This window comes from Haliotis cracherodii, unplaced genomic scaffold (assembly GCF_022045235.1).
Source record: "Haliotis cracherodii isolate W230 unplaced genomic scaffold, xgHalCrac1.p SCAF_9, whole genome shotgun sequence".
NCBI lineage: Eukaryota > Metazoa > Mollusca > Gastropoda > Lepetellida > Haliotidae > Haliotis > Haliotis cracherodii.
Genome location: NW_027266343.1, coordinates 1,117,217 through 1,134,480, shown reverse-complemented (window position 1 = coordinate 1,134,480; position 17,264 = coordinate 1,117,217). Strand labels below are relative to the sequence as shown.

Here is a 17,264-nt window from a genome sequence, read left to right as displayed (position 1 = left end):
CTCAACAACAAAAGTTCCTGACACAAATATTTTAGCGTATTTTTCAAATAAGTAAAGTTTGGTTTTCAGTATTGTAGTACATGTATGGAATCAAGTCACAAAAACGCAACTGCTACAGAAAAGCATGCATTCCATGCAAAAATTGACTTTTATGCAAGCCCCATGCATTTCACTACCCAAGAATTGGTATAAAAACATGTGCGTTAACGGGATTCCATATGCATTGTTTAGCATCGTACTGACAACAACCACTCTGAAAAACAACAAAATTACGCAATTATTCAACATTACGAAATGCCACGCCTGTCCGAAAATGAGCGTCTGCGAGCCATTGGTATGCTTTAAGCAGGATCAAGTCAACGTGATGTTGCAAGACAATTTAACGTCTACAGAAACACCATTTGGTGTTTATGGCAACGTTGGCAACAGACGAATGCAGTCAGAGACCATCCTCGGAGTGGCAGGACACCCGTAACTAATAATGGACAAAACAACTGGTTTCGAACAACACACCTGCAAGAAGCATCCCTGGCCTTCGACGAATATTTTCACAAACCGTACGTCGTCGCCTCAGATGTGCAGGGATTGTCGCCAGAAGACCCGCTAGACGTCCCATTTTGACAGGAAACCATCGTCAAGCACGTCTACAGTGGTGCAGACAGCGTCTACGCTGGGCGGCCACGCAGTGGGGACAAGTTCTATTCACTGATGAGTCTCTTTTTCACCTCAGCCACAGCGATGGACGGATTCGAGTGTACCGACGTCGAGGTGAACGTTGTGTCAATCATTGTGTCATGGAAGAAGATAGGTTCGGGGGCGGCAGCGTTATGGTATGGGGTGGGATTACAGCAAGACAGAAGACCCGTTTGATAGTGGTAGAGGTAAATCTCAATGGACAGCGATACCGCGACGAGATCATCGGCCCTGTTTTTCTACCGTTTTTGCGTCGTCATGGCCCAGGCATTAACTTGCAACATGACAACGACCGGCCTCATATTGCTCGACTTGTTCAGGAATCTCTTCAACAAAACAACGTGAATGTCATCACCTGACCGGCTTGCTCCCCTGATCTCTCACCAATCGAGCACATGTTGGATGAGATGGATCGGCGCCTTCGACGTCAACCATGTGTTCCACAGACACTCCAGGAACTTTGAAACATGCTCCAGCAGATATTGACAGATTTCCCACAGGACTTTGTGCGGCGCCTGGTCCATTCCATGAGACGAAGTTGTGTTGCTTGCATCGCAACCAGAAGTGGACACACGCTATGGATTTGTAAATTGACATTTTGGCATGTTCATGTTTTTTTTTATTTTAATGAAATCACGCATTTTCTGAAGTCAGTATGGCAAATTAAACCATTTGAACTCTTACAGGAGTCTTTTATCTGTGAAATTGTTTCAGATTTGGTAAAAAACATAACTCTGCATTAAAGCTTATTCAGTGTCACAGGAACGTTTGTTGTTCAGTATATCATAAGACGTATGTATAAGAAGACGTATAGACTAAAATACCTTGTACATATAAGAAAACGTTGTTTTTATAAGACATTGTATATATACTAGAGCACATTGTAGAAATATAAGAATACGTTGTACATGCATGTATACGTAAGAAGACGTTGTATATACATGTACCAGAATACGTTGTTTGTGTGGAAGTAGTGGTATATTCTAAAAGACGTTGTATAAACATGAAGACGTTGTATATACATGTACCAGAATACGTTGTTTGTGTGGAAGAAGTGGTATATTCTAAAAGACGTTGTATAACATATTTGCAATGGCTAAATCCAAATGGTTCACCTTCGATTCTTTGTTTCACAGGTGTCTCTCACGTTAACATTGCAGGGTGGAGTAATCATGACATCGATTATGTGTGAATATCGAATGAGAGACCCACCTCTGTAACCTACTTCCTTATATCCAGATCCATAGGAACATTTATCCAATTGCTCCCGCGCACGCATGTCAATACAATATTTAACACCGTTGTGTCAGGTGCAAGCTGGTACATTGTATCAAGACGTGGTAGAGCTTGGATTACCGCCATCGGTTTTGTGGATTACATCAATAATCTGCATGTAAGCAAATGTTTGTGACCACATAGAGTCTACATTAAGTGTTTTCTAAATCTACTGATTGATCTCGTTTTATTTCATGCGCGCTCCTCTGTCAACCTATTTTGCTGACAAAAACACTGAAGAGTGGGTATGGTTCAATGCCTGGGTGAAGCTTTCAAACAGTTTTAGACATGTGGAGATCATTTCCAAGTATGACGCATCAGTGACAGCAATTCCCTATTTAAACTTGTGCCATGTATTTTTCAGTTGATAAATTGCTTTGCCTTTGCATGGGTTTGTGACGGGTGCCACCGGTGGGGCAGGATACGCTAACGTTTTCGCGAACATCTTGTATCATCGCTAACAGTGATTCAGAGACACATGCTAATGACAGAATCGAAATAGTACAATCGACTCTGCTTGTAATGTTATGAAAGAGGTATACAATCTTGTGATAACAAAGAATGCATGTCTTGCCGTCTACCGCAGAATATTTACAAATGGAATCCTACACTGTAGATGATGATCATATCACAAGGAACGTCACAAATAACATGAAATGCCAGAATCGAGTTTCTTGTTCCTATATTCACAAGACAAAGAACGTACCAGTAAATAGGCGATATAATGGTAATAAAGCCTTATGTCTGATATATTAACGTTCCTGTTACATTACTTGAATCTCTAATGACACGTACAATTCTTTAAAGGTGTCTAGATTCGGGACAATTAGCAACCATAGGAATTTTTATTGAAGTTTCACCAACATAATTTTCTTTGTCTGGTTGTTCAAATTTTAAGATACATACCAATCTAGCAGCTGCTGAATCCATAATTACACGATGTATGTTTCACACAGGGCACAAAGTATATAGTCTAGACAGGAACTGGGTTTTAAACCGTAGAGTACAGCCCCACCCGTTTTAAGTACCTTCGTTGACTACGAATTCAGTAAAGTACATGGCCAGAGCCATACTCTCCAGTCAAACGAGCCTGCGTGTCTTGATCATTGCCTCCCTTATATGTAATCCCATAAAACCGTTAATGCGTTGGAATTGCAACCCATGCCTTTTGAATCAGGTCATGGTGACTTTTTAAACTGATTTACATTAATTATCTCACTTCGCATGTAGCTTGGTTGCCATTATGTAGCATGTACGTGTGATCCCGACTTGTTATTGGGTTATAACGCTCCACTGATCATAACTGCTCAATAAGCATTGACACTTGGGATTGGACGCATAATTGGGACACATCACATCCAATCAGCATCACAATCGTTAATATCTGCAAATACAGCTGAAGTACAAATTCATTTTTCGCTCCGTTAAACGTGGAGAATCCATGAACTATTGACACTATTTTATTTCTCAAATCTAAGATGGTCTTTATAAATCGGCACTGAAGTTTAAATGGTTAAACTGGAATATTTTCTAATCCAGAAGACCTGTACCTTTAGATGAGACGGAAACTAACGAGACACGAACAAAGACCTATTGAGGACTCAGTCGAGTGTCCAAGAGGAGACACCAACATTAATGATAACATAAGTTAGATTAACCTTTGAAAAGAGTGTCCAAAATTTGATTAACTTCGGCTCTAATTTCTTCTCAAACATTATAGGATGCATAAGAGGATTGGTGCTATATTTGTGACATTGTCTGTCATTAGATTGTTCAGCCTTGCAAACATTGCACCATTGACGGGAAGCAACCCAAGCGACTAGATTTGATTTATCCCAGAAATATAACCAAATTAATGGCATTAAGCCCTGCCCTACCCCGGGCGGTTTTCGGGAACAATCAAATAATAGTTTACACACTCGATTACATATATCACTCACGATCTTTTTTTTAAGGGACGAAAAGATTGCAGACGTTGTAAGACACAGCGTCAACAGGACAAAGATTAAGACCGATATCCTAACACATCCGTGAAATTACAAATTACTACGATGGCAGAGTAATTGCTGTTGCAATAATTGAGAATGTGGTAATCTTCTTTTCGCTCTCATGCCGTCTTCCAGGTGATAATTCTAATGATTTGCCGATAACGACAGTCTTTATAACACGGGCATGATGGAAGGCATCTTTGGAGCTCTTTCGCTCGAAGAGACAGCATTTTTCGTTGGAGACGTGATTCTGACCAGCAGAATGGTTGACTTAACAACAGCTTGCGCTGGAATATTTAACTTTTTGCCAATGGGCAATTTCAATATTCATTGTAGGACTCAATGTTTTACCCTGGTATTTTTTATTGTCAACATGCTGCTTTGGTCGATCACAATCTCATGAGTAATCAGACATGTAAATTATTTACTTCAGATACAATGGTGCAAGAAGCAGGGATAAACATGGCACAATTTGTATGAGCTGGGATCTGAACTTTTAAACTTTTCCGAAGGGGTGGAATCGTGTCTGAGACAGTGATATATAAAATTCCATCCGGACTATTTTAAGCAGAAGGAACATTCCAGTGAACACTGCAATACGTCCTGTTGACGAAGGTACGTGACGTCATTATCAGCTATATGGGAATCTGTCAAAACCAAACACTGACCAATCCCGATTTCTGTCAATAACGAACCACATTTACGATCCCTACTTTCATAAATCATAATATTTCTTTCAACTTTGTCTTCATTTGTTATTTATTCAGATTTGATATAACCTCACAAATGCGGACCACTGTCTAATTCGAACTGCTATGCTTGCCACTGTAGTTGTCGTTTGTATAGCCACACTGTACAATATGAAATCGAATTCTGTATAAAAATGGAATTTTTAATATGATTTGATTATCCTTTCAATGAATAATCAAAATTTTATCCGCCGCAACAAGATTCCATCAGCCGCAAAAGGCATAATAGCGGCGAAAATTACCATTCTTAATCATTTTGATTTTTGTATCAACAATTTCTGGTATTTGGAAGTTTAAAGAACACTTGATCCAGATAAATGAGTCTCTTTGATAACCTGATAAAAATATGAGTGTTATTTATTGGCTAGGGCACTTCATCGACAGTGATGATTCGCTGATGAAGTATGCAATACAAGCCACAAAGGCAGGGAAGGCTTAATCAAAGGAAACATTAGAATAGAGTCTCTAACAACGATTAAAGTAGTCTGATAGTTATGCACACATTTTCCTCTCTTTTACAACAGTATTGTCCGCCTCAATGAAATTGGTATAAGATCATTACTGCAAAAGGCAATTCCCATCGATAAACATTTTTCTCAAGGTAAAGAAATTACTTTGGGGATTTATTCCTCATAAGATTCTATCTCCTTTCACTGATTCGACTTTGCAATGTCGTATTGAAATCAATCCACAAGTTTTCTGATAATCCTTTCTCCACCTTATTCAACAATCTCATCGTGTTCATTGAGCAGCAAGCACACGAAATTTGATTTTCGTTCGTTAAAAGATTTGTTGCTAGGAGGCTCAGAATGCGATGAGTTCAATTAAAATACGAGACCTGTCAAAGTCTCTGCTACATCTAAGTACCTAATTAAGCGTCTGCCAATGCCCTTTCTAAACATGACACGTGCCCACAAGGAGCAGACTCTCAAATTAAAGTAAAAGTACCCAGCAAATTCAGTTTCATAATTTGATAAAAAGCAGAATTGTACTCACGGTCCCTGAAAATCCAATATTTCCTCAAATAACAAAGTCCGGTTGATCAAAGGGAACGATCTTCTGTCCTAATTGACTTGGTTTCTGGTGTTTCTCGGGCGAGTTGGAGAAAGGGGTCACCTCCTTTATGTACAAGACCTGAAAATGCACAAACACAGCACCGGTTAAATAATGCATGTACCACAATCTCTCTTGGTTGTGAGGCAGCAGAAAAGAATAAATCAAATTTGCAGTAAGATCATTCAGACTTTGGTGAAATGGGAAATGAAAGCGTTAGGAATCAGAGAAGCATCACAAATACTTTGATCACACTTCGTGGATCCCTTCGATCTATTTAATATGCAGGTCTAAAAGGTCAGTCTTCTCAGCTCGAACTCTGACCTGCAAATTGACTTGCGCCACGCACAACTGACCCCGTTACACGCAAAATAGTCGGTCCGAAAAGAATACTCTAATTGTTTCAAATCAAGTCGATAAGAAATCGATAAATGATGGATGCGAAAAAAGGAAAGTAGGACATCTAGCATACTCCCTTTTACTCTAATTCATATCAATGAAAAAAGCGTTCATTCTATTTTCATAGAATATGTCAGAGGAACGGTGCCGCTGTAGATAATGAATGAGCCGAATGTCAAAAGTCAGCCGACGCCCTTGTATATTCATTTTCTCAATGGTACTAAAACGAGGGTAGTTCCGAATTACAACAACATCACTCAAACGAATTCTCCCATTCTGGAAACGCTTCACACATGCGATGCTGGTGAACTAAGCATTGAACCAGTTTCGGTAACAATGTCACGAAAAACCTTCATCCTTCTCCTTGAGGGCCTTCAACCGTCTGACATAAAGGATTACGAAGTTTGTAAAAACTGTCCAGAATATTTTTGGTTTGTAAATAGAACTTGACATTGATTACCGTACGTCGGTTGTCTTAGCAACATAACGCCATCATCGAGAAAATCACGATTCAGCCTTGTTCGTCACAACTTTCCCCAGCCAAGGCTTTCAACGTTAACAAGCGTTAAGAAAGCTCTAAAAGTACGAAAAGTATCCAACTGACATCGAGAGCTCTAAAACCAAATGATTTCTTTCCCAATGATGATTAAAGAAATCTAAGTCAGTATTAACTGACACTCTACGTTCAATGATGGCTCTTGCTTCTATCAGCCCTAGAAACATGTACGTACGTTTATGGGTTTTTCTGTTTTAGTTACATTGTTTTATACAATGGAGCAATGCAACAAAATACAACTTATGCCAATAATTAGTATGCCATCACGATCATGGAGACGTACACTGACAGGCTTCGGTTAGTTACCTACTCTTGGAATCTAACCTGCGTCAGCGTGACGAACACACCCGTTTACCACGAAGCCAAGTATTAAAGACAGCTGGTAAAACGGATTAGGCAATGTCGATTTCTAGAACCTAAGTGCACCTCAGAAAGGACAGTTAAATATGAAAAGTATAAAATAACAGTCTTCAATATCCACCGGAACATATTCAATTGAGATGAAAGGCAAAATAGCGGTGAAAATTATTATATGAATAGATCACTGAAAATCAGTGATGACACCAGGTGTTCGCGAAAAAGGTAAGTACGCCCTGCCCTAACGGTAGCACAACCACTCACACAATTTGCATTAGAAATGATTGAGTGAGCTGTGTATGCAGACTTTCGACTCTTAAAAACCAAATATTTTATACCGTCTTTTTAATATATTCATCTGCCGTTTTAAATATTCACATGCAACTTTAAGATTTCGAAGTATAAATCAATTAGTCTTTTACAAGCATTTCCTCTGCAAGATAATTAATTCAGCGACAAAACCATTACGAATGTTATCAAGATCTCACAGGCAATCTATACATATGTAAATTGCACATCAGAAAATAGAAGCTATGAACACGCTGAACTTTGGGACCCGAACACAAACACGCCAATTAATATCAATAAATCTTCTACAGCAGGTATTTTCCTTGTCTTGTCCGTCAGAGGCTGCTTGAGGAACACCAGCCGACCACTTTCATTAATTCCGCCCTGAGAGTGCTGAAATTGCGCATCAACCGATTTTCCGCCAATGTACCACTCATCAGTGACTCATTGCATGATAATAGGAGAGCTTTTGCAATGTCTTGGTATGTATGAAGTTCACAAGCAACATCACATGCATACTTTTGATAGTCTGGTGAACTTTGTCGGCAGACACGGAGGCTGGGTGCTGAAGGGGCATTCAAACCGGTTCTTGTCAGATGCCAACGTATTGCTGGACAGCACATTGCCTACATTGTCTAGTAAAATCCAAGTACAGTGTGGGCATATTATGTTGTCGTGACAATGTGACTGTGGGTATGTTGGGGTTTCGAAATAAAACAAAATGCCGGGCAAAAGAAAGTATACACTCATGTTTGATGGTGGCTGAGAATGCCACCAACAAGAAATTGTTATTCGATGGTAATGTATTTCATACGGGCATTACGTGCATTCTATGTTACACGAGGTGAAGTGGAATGACGTCTCAATGAACGTGGGGATCGCAATTCCACAGTACACAGTACTGACCAGTGTGAGGTGCTTTAACTTCAATGATTATATTGATATTGATATTTCAATGTCCATTACACCATTACCTTACATTTACCTTTTTTACGACTATAACGGCTACAATGTCCAACCTTGTAAACCTGTCAAGTTGTGTGTCCTTTTCAAACATGAGGTAAATTTATTTGCCAAAATCTGATTACAATACAGAAAGCATTTGCTATATGGCGGAGTAGTTTTATCTGTATACCAGTATATCATTTAGTTTTGTTGCTCATAACTTAGAATGATGGCGATGTATTACTGCTTATGTATCAACTCCTTTTTTATGAATGTGTATTACGTTCAGAGGTGAGACGAAAATAAAATATATCTCTGTCTGATATATTGTCATACTTTCGTAATTGTCAATGCTCGCATTACCTTTTCATTGGGTATTGTACACGGTGGGGCGTAACTAACTATATTTTTCTTTGGGATAAAACCATTTTCTTTGAGCATTGTCATTGCAAAGACTTGAAGCTGAAAGCGTTGAATCTACCTGCTTTGATCAATGTGTTTTGTTGTCAAGTAAAAGGATGTCAGAAATAGTCAAATCTCCCTAGAGTGTCACGCTTGGGTTTGGTGTCTTGATAGCAATCAGATGGCTTACTGATATGACAGTGATATTATATAATCTTTTATAATTTCATATAATTTTCCTTTTAGTGGTAATAACACTGGTTCTTCTGAAGTCAGCTCAGGACATTTCAACAGCGATATGGATTAAAGCGTTCGCCGTTCCATGAGCAGTGCTATGGAATCCTGCATGACAAGGCATGGGGTTTAGATGTCTTAATGTACATATCGTCTGGATTTTAGCGATGCACCACAAACATATACTGGCTCTATGGAAATGGTCTGGTTTTTTCGAGACTTCAAAGTAAAGCATGGAGGAGTGTTTTGTATGAGCGACTCTCCCCGAAATGGTTCTCTTTCTAGGCAGCCTTCCTCGAACAAAACCGGCCATTGATCCCTGAAAGCCAGACTCGAGCTGAGCTGTTTACCGAAACGTAGAGGGCAAATCAAAACTCGTCAGTTGATCGAAAACATCACCGCAAGCCTTGTTCCCCATCAGTAAAGAACATAAACGAAATCATTTGGATTGTTATTGGAAAACAAGGATTGAGCGCCATGTCTATTATGATTTTGAAGAATACATCTTTAGCTGCTGCAACACTACTGGATATTTATGTAGTCTGGTTTGCAGAGTGTCACAAAAAAAGGATGGTCAGCTACTCCAACGTCCGCATGGTCTGTTTCATTCATTAACCCAAATTTGAACATGATTTAAATTCGATGTTTAGGCCTTTCCATGAACCATGCGTAAACAAATTCAATGCAAATCATGTTCTTGGTTGCAAGAAAGCTGTGCTTAAGCAAAGACTGCATTGGCATGTAGAAGGCAGAGATCATACAACAAAACCCTCCATCATTCTAAGAATCCTACATATTTTAAAATCAGAATTTGTAATTCTTTCACCATCAAGCTGACATTCGATCATCGATGAAATATTACACAATAATAAGTCAATATGCCGTTTTCAGTCACCACACAGCAGGGGTTGCCGGGAATAGCATTAGCAATTGGGACAAAGAACATGTCCTTCCAATACACTTTATGTTATGTTGCCTTCGCCATACTGAGTACTACAGCAGAGACCTCTGCTGCTGGTTTGCAAGTAATGAGGACTCGATTCATTCATAAAATCTAATAATATTTTCATCGCGACCCTCAGTAGATCTATGCAAACCCGAGAATTGCACGTTCGCCCTGACCACGCCATGAGCTGCACGTGAGTCCGTCATCATTTTCTACAAAGACTGCTCAATACCAACCCCGCTCCCTCGATCACTTTGGGCTATTTACTACGTCGACGGTGAAATCTGAGCTTAACCAAACGCTGATAGATCTGTTAGTGTTGTGGCGGGACCAAGTGCGATTGCTCGCAAATGCAACGTAAAACCAATGCAAACAGCAATTTGTTGAATGTGTAATTCACATATGAACACTTTCGTCTCTCAGTGTTTATTCTCTTCTCGCCTAACGCGGTAAAAATGACCACTTTAGTTACAAATCGTGAATTGGCGCTTGTACTGAAAATAGTGGTCCGATCGAATGCTGATGCCTCCTGAAACACCATTTGCGCATGTGTACCATGGTGACACAGTGCTTCCGCTTAAATCCAGAAATAAGCAGACGACGCCAAAAGGATCCCAGCAAGAGAAAAGTTGTCAGATATTAACCAGACATTTATCTGAGGATAGACAATAACAAGAACGTCGCCAAGGGATACAAGAACAAGGAAGCAAAAGATAAACATGTGCTTACGGAAGGACAATATAGGGTCCGAACAACCAAGGTTGTGGTTCGTTACAAGTGATCAGTGATACCAGAGGAGATGACTGGGTTAGTAAAACCCCATCGTAGGCAAGCATAACAAGATAACAACTGACTGTAATGCACTAGTGCGCCAACAATGCAACATAGCGTATTAAGGGACACGTAATTGGATAGAAGTCAAGAAGTGGAGCAGGGCTGGTCACAAGTTGATGTACTTCAGCCAGATATCATAAACGTCTAATGCAGCACATCAACTTAGTAATTATCCCTTAAGAAGGGATACAAGTGTCATATGTGTTATAGTGTCTTGACAAAGTAATCTTCAGGTCTGCACAGAATTATCTATTTATGTGGTCATCTCGTGAGAGCTGGACGCTGTAATCCCCATAGCGTGTGTGACCTAGTGCCCAATTTAAACACAGCCAAAGGTCTCCGTGACGACATGAGTCCATGCAAAGGGTTGATTCGCACATATTCCTGCTTACTGTTCTCGTGGTGTGTATATGTTTGTTTAAAGATCATGTTTGTGCAACATTTTGTTACATTCTCTTTCAGGTTACCGTTGCCTTGACTAGAAGCATCTCAGAGGACTGCTGATCTTTGAAAATGACCAACCGTTATTACTCTCTTTGTTATGCCAAGTATCATATTTTCCTTCAATGGCTATTGTGAGACTATTGGATCAAATACATTTTTACAGAACTAATTATCTTGATAAAGCATTCCATTCCTTTTAAGATGTCAGTGTCGGTAATAATTCAAAGTGACCCATGGTAACCCAATAAACCTTACTCCAGAGCCAGGTTAAGTCTGTATACACTCAAGGCGTCTCTAAGGGCACCAATATGTGCCGGTGTGTGACAACGGCCTTGTAACTGTTGGAAGCCATTAAGGTAATATACATTTTGACAAGGAAGTGTCGGTCATACATTTAACCTAGTTATATATTTAGTATAAAGCTGTGCAGTTAGTCAATATGAAATAAATAGGTGACTATTGTAGGTTCATCTTTGAGGGCTTCAAGGAATGTCACGCAGAACCTATGATACACATACATGTAATTTACAAACATGTTTGATGTAGAAGAATCTACTGGTGAACGATGACTTTCAACTTAAGTCCCCGAGTTTCATTACAAGCTCAGTAGTATTTATGCGTCAGCTACAAAAGAAATGTTTGGGCCGAGTCATTTAAGCTGCCCCCTACCGTTCTACTAAACGAGCGTATCTCTTGAACGTTTTTCTTCACTTATAAGAAGCAGAATCTCTGCATGTGCACACAGCAGATGTAATTCAAAATTGTCATGTCATTTTTACTTTCAACAAAATCAGTAAATGTGCTATCGTGTTTTTTGGATTATGGGGCTATCACTCACTTAATTGTCAGGTTTGTTTACAGGCCGCCTTCAAACGGCAAGAGTACCGCTATACGACGTCAGACAACAAATACACACTTTTGAAGCAGATTGTGTGAGTGGCGGGTGCGACTGGTAGGTCAGACATGCTTACCCTTTTCGCCAACACTTACAGTCATAACTGACTTTCAGTGATCCATTTTTTTATTATTTAAACAGATGTTTCGCACTTTACGCCCAGTGGAATCTGTTTCGGTGGGTAATGGAAGCTGGTTATTTTCTGACTTTTACAAAAAAATTTAACAAGTGACTACACGTGTCTTCGATACTACCATTTAGCATCTCGATTGTATTTAAAATCTTTAGGTGTTATACGTTCAGTTTATGAAGGATCAACATGTCAAAGACTCGATAGTTGTGTCCTAGTTATCACTGTTTCTAGCAAGAGGATATCCAGGCTTCCATCAGCCTGGGGATATTTTTTGGAGTAATGTTTCCAGTATTGCGTGAATCTAATGTCAGTTGATGCACAAAAGTCGTTTCTCTTGCAACATATATCATTTTTCTGACGTTTGTTACGTTCTATGGAGAACATGATCAGAACCTCGAAAAGATATATACATAAAAAAAGCAATTACCTATCTGCTTTTACCCTGCTGCCTTACTTATCGTGGTGCGTGATTTCACGTTTCCTGCAGAAAATAGTTGATCACCTGACGTATCTTCCGGATGATATAACATTTATGAGTCTTTTTGGAAATTCTGTAATGTGATACTGTCAAATTACAGAAAAACACTTACTTGAATAAAGCGATTTTATATGTCTCACAGAGAACTAATGGATTCTCGGGAATAAACGAAGCATCTCAAAAATATCATTTTCCTTCTTATGAAGCCCCTTAGCCTCCAGGAAATAGGATAGAAATCAGTATTTCTGCAGGTTTTGACCACATTTAAGCCAAATGCAAAAATGATCGATTTCCGTCTCTAAAATGCCTACCGAGCGATTCCACTGCAGCTTGCACGGGTCCTTCAAAGGCTTGGAATATCATCCTTCATAGGCAGCAATCCCAAGACGTAAATGGGGTTTCAGTTCGAGTTAAAACATGAGAAGTAGATCTACACTGCTTCATGCTGGAAGTGTAAGCTTCCCATTCCAGTGAGACGTTTTGACAGGCGATGACAGTTCTTCTGGTGAAAGCAAGAACGATCCTGGCTTATAATACGGAGAGTTCTAGTGTTCAAAGGATGCCGAGTGGCGAGTGTCAGCGCTTGTTGGAAAGTGATATTCTTGAGTGAAATATTGCGAAATTGAAATAGTTTCGTAAAAATATTGCCATTAAGGGTTCCTTGGTCTCTGTCTGTATTTCATCTGTTGTGATATTGTGATCGTTTTCGTAACAGCTTTTCCATATCAGTGTCTTTGTAACACTGTGTTTTAAATTGAATCTGTTCTATCCGATGTATATTCAACCGTTCTGTAATGACGTTCAAGAGTATGATTCATTTTCAAACTGCAGGTTTATTCACATTAAACTGCGTTTTTCATTGATGGAGAAGATATGAAAATACATGTACAAAAAGACAATCTATCTATTATACAAGAAGAATTATCAATAGTGTCTGAATCCGTAAAGTAGTCTAAACCAATATGACAATATCAAGCGACCACAGGACCGACTTAAGACAAATTAAATCTGTTCTTTGTGCTTTGAGTGGTTACTTGCGAAACTGTCTATAACAGACAGATCTTGGACTAATGTGCACTATGCTATTAGACGCCCAGACAAGACGTGAAGGGGGGGGGGGGGATGTCTCGTTCTTTTCGTCAATATATTCCTGGAGGGCATTCTTAAACAAGAGCATCATTAACTAAGGTTCGATTAAAGCGTTTCTCAAACCTCTGTTAGTATTCAATGACACCTTAGATTTTTTAATGTTTCAGAACAACATGGTTCGTGAGGGAACATTTTTCCTTCTATGTCATGATCACTGTATTAAATGTATAAAATGTCAGACTGGCAATAATTACATATACTGACTCAAATAATTTGGGCAAAAGATTTCATAGATTGGTAAATACTGGCATAAGTGGCAGATGTTGACACAGACAGACATTAACTTGCAATTACAAGTGATCACAATGGCATCCTGGCAATATCTGGTATTTATCATACAGCGGAAGCTTAATGAGCAATTATCTGGAGTAGAGGACATATAATGCTATGTAAGTCTCATATGAAAAATAGTTTTTAAATGAACTGACGTAAAAATCGATTGGTATCGGGTTACTGTCTGATATGGTTCAGCTAGATTTGACTATTTTCAGGCCTCCTGGCGTTTCAGACTGTAACGACAAACAGCATTCATTGCCTGAGAGGAAATTATTCTTGTTATTCTCGTCTCAAGGGTGTGATTTGAACTTTGATCTATGACGCTGACATTTAAATTATGCCTGTATTTTAAATATGAACCTTGGCAATAAGACTGTGACTCACTCACTAATGTATGATAATAAACATAACTAACACGCATTGATTTATACGAATCCAAAATCAAGCCGATTTGTATCCATCATGGAAAAATGCCTGTTCAAAGCATACACAGGGTGTATTTAAAAACACATTATCCTCTTATGATTGGATAAGATACGATAACGACATGAATAATATCAAAATTGGCAAGTCAAACGCATCCAAGGTTATTGTTTCAACTGGCGTATAACACCGACATCCAATACGTTGCAAAATGTCAGTGTATACCGCTCACTAACTACGCAATCAGTCAATGATTGATCCTTCCATGTCTTCAAAATAAATATTCATTGTTTTGTGTTCCAATTGACTGTTTTGTGTCCATAGATGTTTGTTTTCGAAAAATGCCCAACCGTGATTATGTTTTTATCCACAGGTTTGAATTATTGAATACTCCAATAGCCAATAGAGTATATTCGTAGATATGTTTATATTGAACCCATTTTACTTACTATAGAAGGATGCTGAATAGACAAGACTATGGCGAAACCCTTCTATATTTCTTGCTCTTGTCTTCCTTGGAAAATTATATCTTTTGTTGGGAAAGTATTTACATTTACATGTGCAAGAAGACAATGATACGATGGATCTAAGTAATTGCCTGATGACTTATAACATGTGACATTACTTTCCAAAAGACCATCGAATCCTAGGATATAAATGTTTATCAAACAACAAGGGGAACGACGACAAAGGTAATACAGAGAGGTTCACCACAACTACCTTAATACTATTTTTGAAGCAGAGGCTGATTCTGTGTTGCTGTTTGTGTCTGTTCTCTGACCAAGCGAGGAAACACGCGTGACAACTCAATACTTCATCAAATGAATCCTTTTGATTCGGACATGAGGAAAACTGATGATGTAGCTAATATGGTAAGGAACAAGGTTTCGATTGGAGGTATGATATTGATTTAATAACTTTGTATTTTCATTAAGAACATCTATGTGTCGGAGATATATAAATATTGACTATTGGAATGTATTTGAACATTCATTTCCAGCCCTGATGGCTTGTCGTTGTACATTTACCAGTCCTGATGGCATAATACAGCCTTAGAGACATTTCATTGGTCAAAGGTCTCAATTAGTCCATATTTACCTTTCGGGTGCATTCTGTTGGCGTCCATTGAGTGTTTCATCTGGTGCGTTGCCTCTATTGGTAATATTGTTCTGAGGGCCTTTGAAAATGTTCAGCACTTAATAATGAGTATCACTTAATATTAGGTAATATTTCTTCACGCACCTGCTAGTGTGAACAAACAAGAAGGGTTCTAATACCGCTGACAAATGTGTTTTCTCAAAACAGAAACTGTTATAATTTTAAAGCGTATGCTGATATTAGTTAAATGCACTAATGATCGCAGTCGTTATTGCTTCATTTAACGTCCTTTAAGTGACATGTTGAATCATTGCCATGTCACTTTCGTTTTTCTTTTGCATTGTACATCCTTTAAAGTTAAGTATCTATCACATTGTCATTTAAATTCACTATCACGATCGCAAGGCACCATTGCAGGAACATTTTAATTTAGTGTAGGGCCCATTAAGTCTCTCTATCACACTGAAGTTTATTTCAGTACAATACGATTACGAATAGAATGATTCAATTAAAGAAATATTCACATTGCTGATGATTAATGTATAGGGAGCATGGTATATGATTACTTCAACACGTAACCGACTTCGTTTCTTCATGTTTTAGTACTTGAGAAACAATAATTGTTTTTGTACCCACGGGAGAACAAATATCGTTAGCTTTGACAGCATGGCCTTGTTCCCAATGGTGACATTAAGCTAATAGGTCTTCCCTAGTGTTGAAGCACTCCACGACGTGGTATTTGCGTAAGAGATATATGATGCATCACCAGTGGTTCCTGCAAGGGGCAAAACGAAGAACCAAGGCCACTTGAGAGTTCTTTCAGAAATCGTGTCACTCCAATGGACTAGGATATTACAAGGCGAAACAATATTAATACTCTTTGCAGCGTACCTAGGCATCAATCAAACATAAAATGCCATTCAACAAATCCTGTAACAACACTCCTGAGAGTACAGATCAGTTAGAGCTATTGACTGCATTCTATAATTATGTTAAAGTCTATCCTCTGGGTTTAATAGGGCTCGGGAAAGCACCATAAATATACATTGTGTAAATGGTCCTCTTGCAATTCTGTCTCTACGAAACAATGTCAGGGGGCACCAATGAAATGGGTCGTATTCACTGTATATACATATCACTCAAAGAGAAAGATAGTTTGTCAAAAACTAATTTGGACATTCTGCCAGATGCCCCGATCACCGGCTTCCTCTTTCAGAGGCAAGAATTGGATGTCTTTGTGAAGATCCAACCCCAGGAACACCGAGCGACGATTCCACCCTTGTACCGAGATCATGTTCAGTTTTAAAACAACGCATGTATATTTCATCACTAATATAAGAATGTGCGTGGTCGCTAAGTGTGTACATGTAGCACTAAGCGTGTATATTTCATGACTTAGCGTGTATATTTCATTACTAAAGGAAACATTCCTCACACAGCAGGTGTACTTACATGGCAATAGTAAAATGACCCTTCATCAGTGTCCATGAAGTGTCCAAGATGCATCTATAACCCGAGATGGAACTCTCACAGAACAACACGCTGCCAGTGGGAATAGGACATAGGAATAGTAGTTCCTCTTGTGCATCTGATAAATCCTTTAACAACCATCCTTTTAATAGCCCATTAGCCTATCTTCTATATGTGCC

At 38.9% G+C, this 17,264-nt stretch overlaps 1 protein-coding gene across 1 annotated transcript in view; it reads right to left on the bottom strand.

Moving 5' to 3' along the window:
* Nucleotides 1-17,264, bottom strand: part of LOC139452262 (alpha-2C adrenergic receptor-like) — a 122,193-nt gene that overhangs the window by 52,257 nt on the left and 52,672 nt on the right. The window contains exon 2 of the mRNA XM_071233661.1: nt 5,702-5,839. The gene's annotated coding sequence lies outside the window, so the exon portion shown is untranslated. The remainder of the gene's footprint in view (nt 1-5,701; nt 5,840-17,264) is intronic.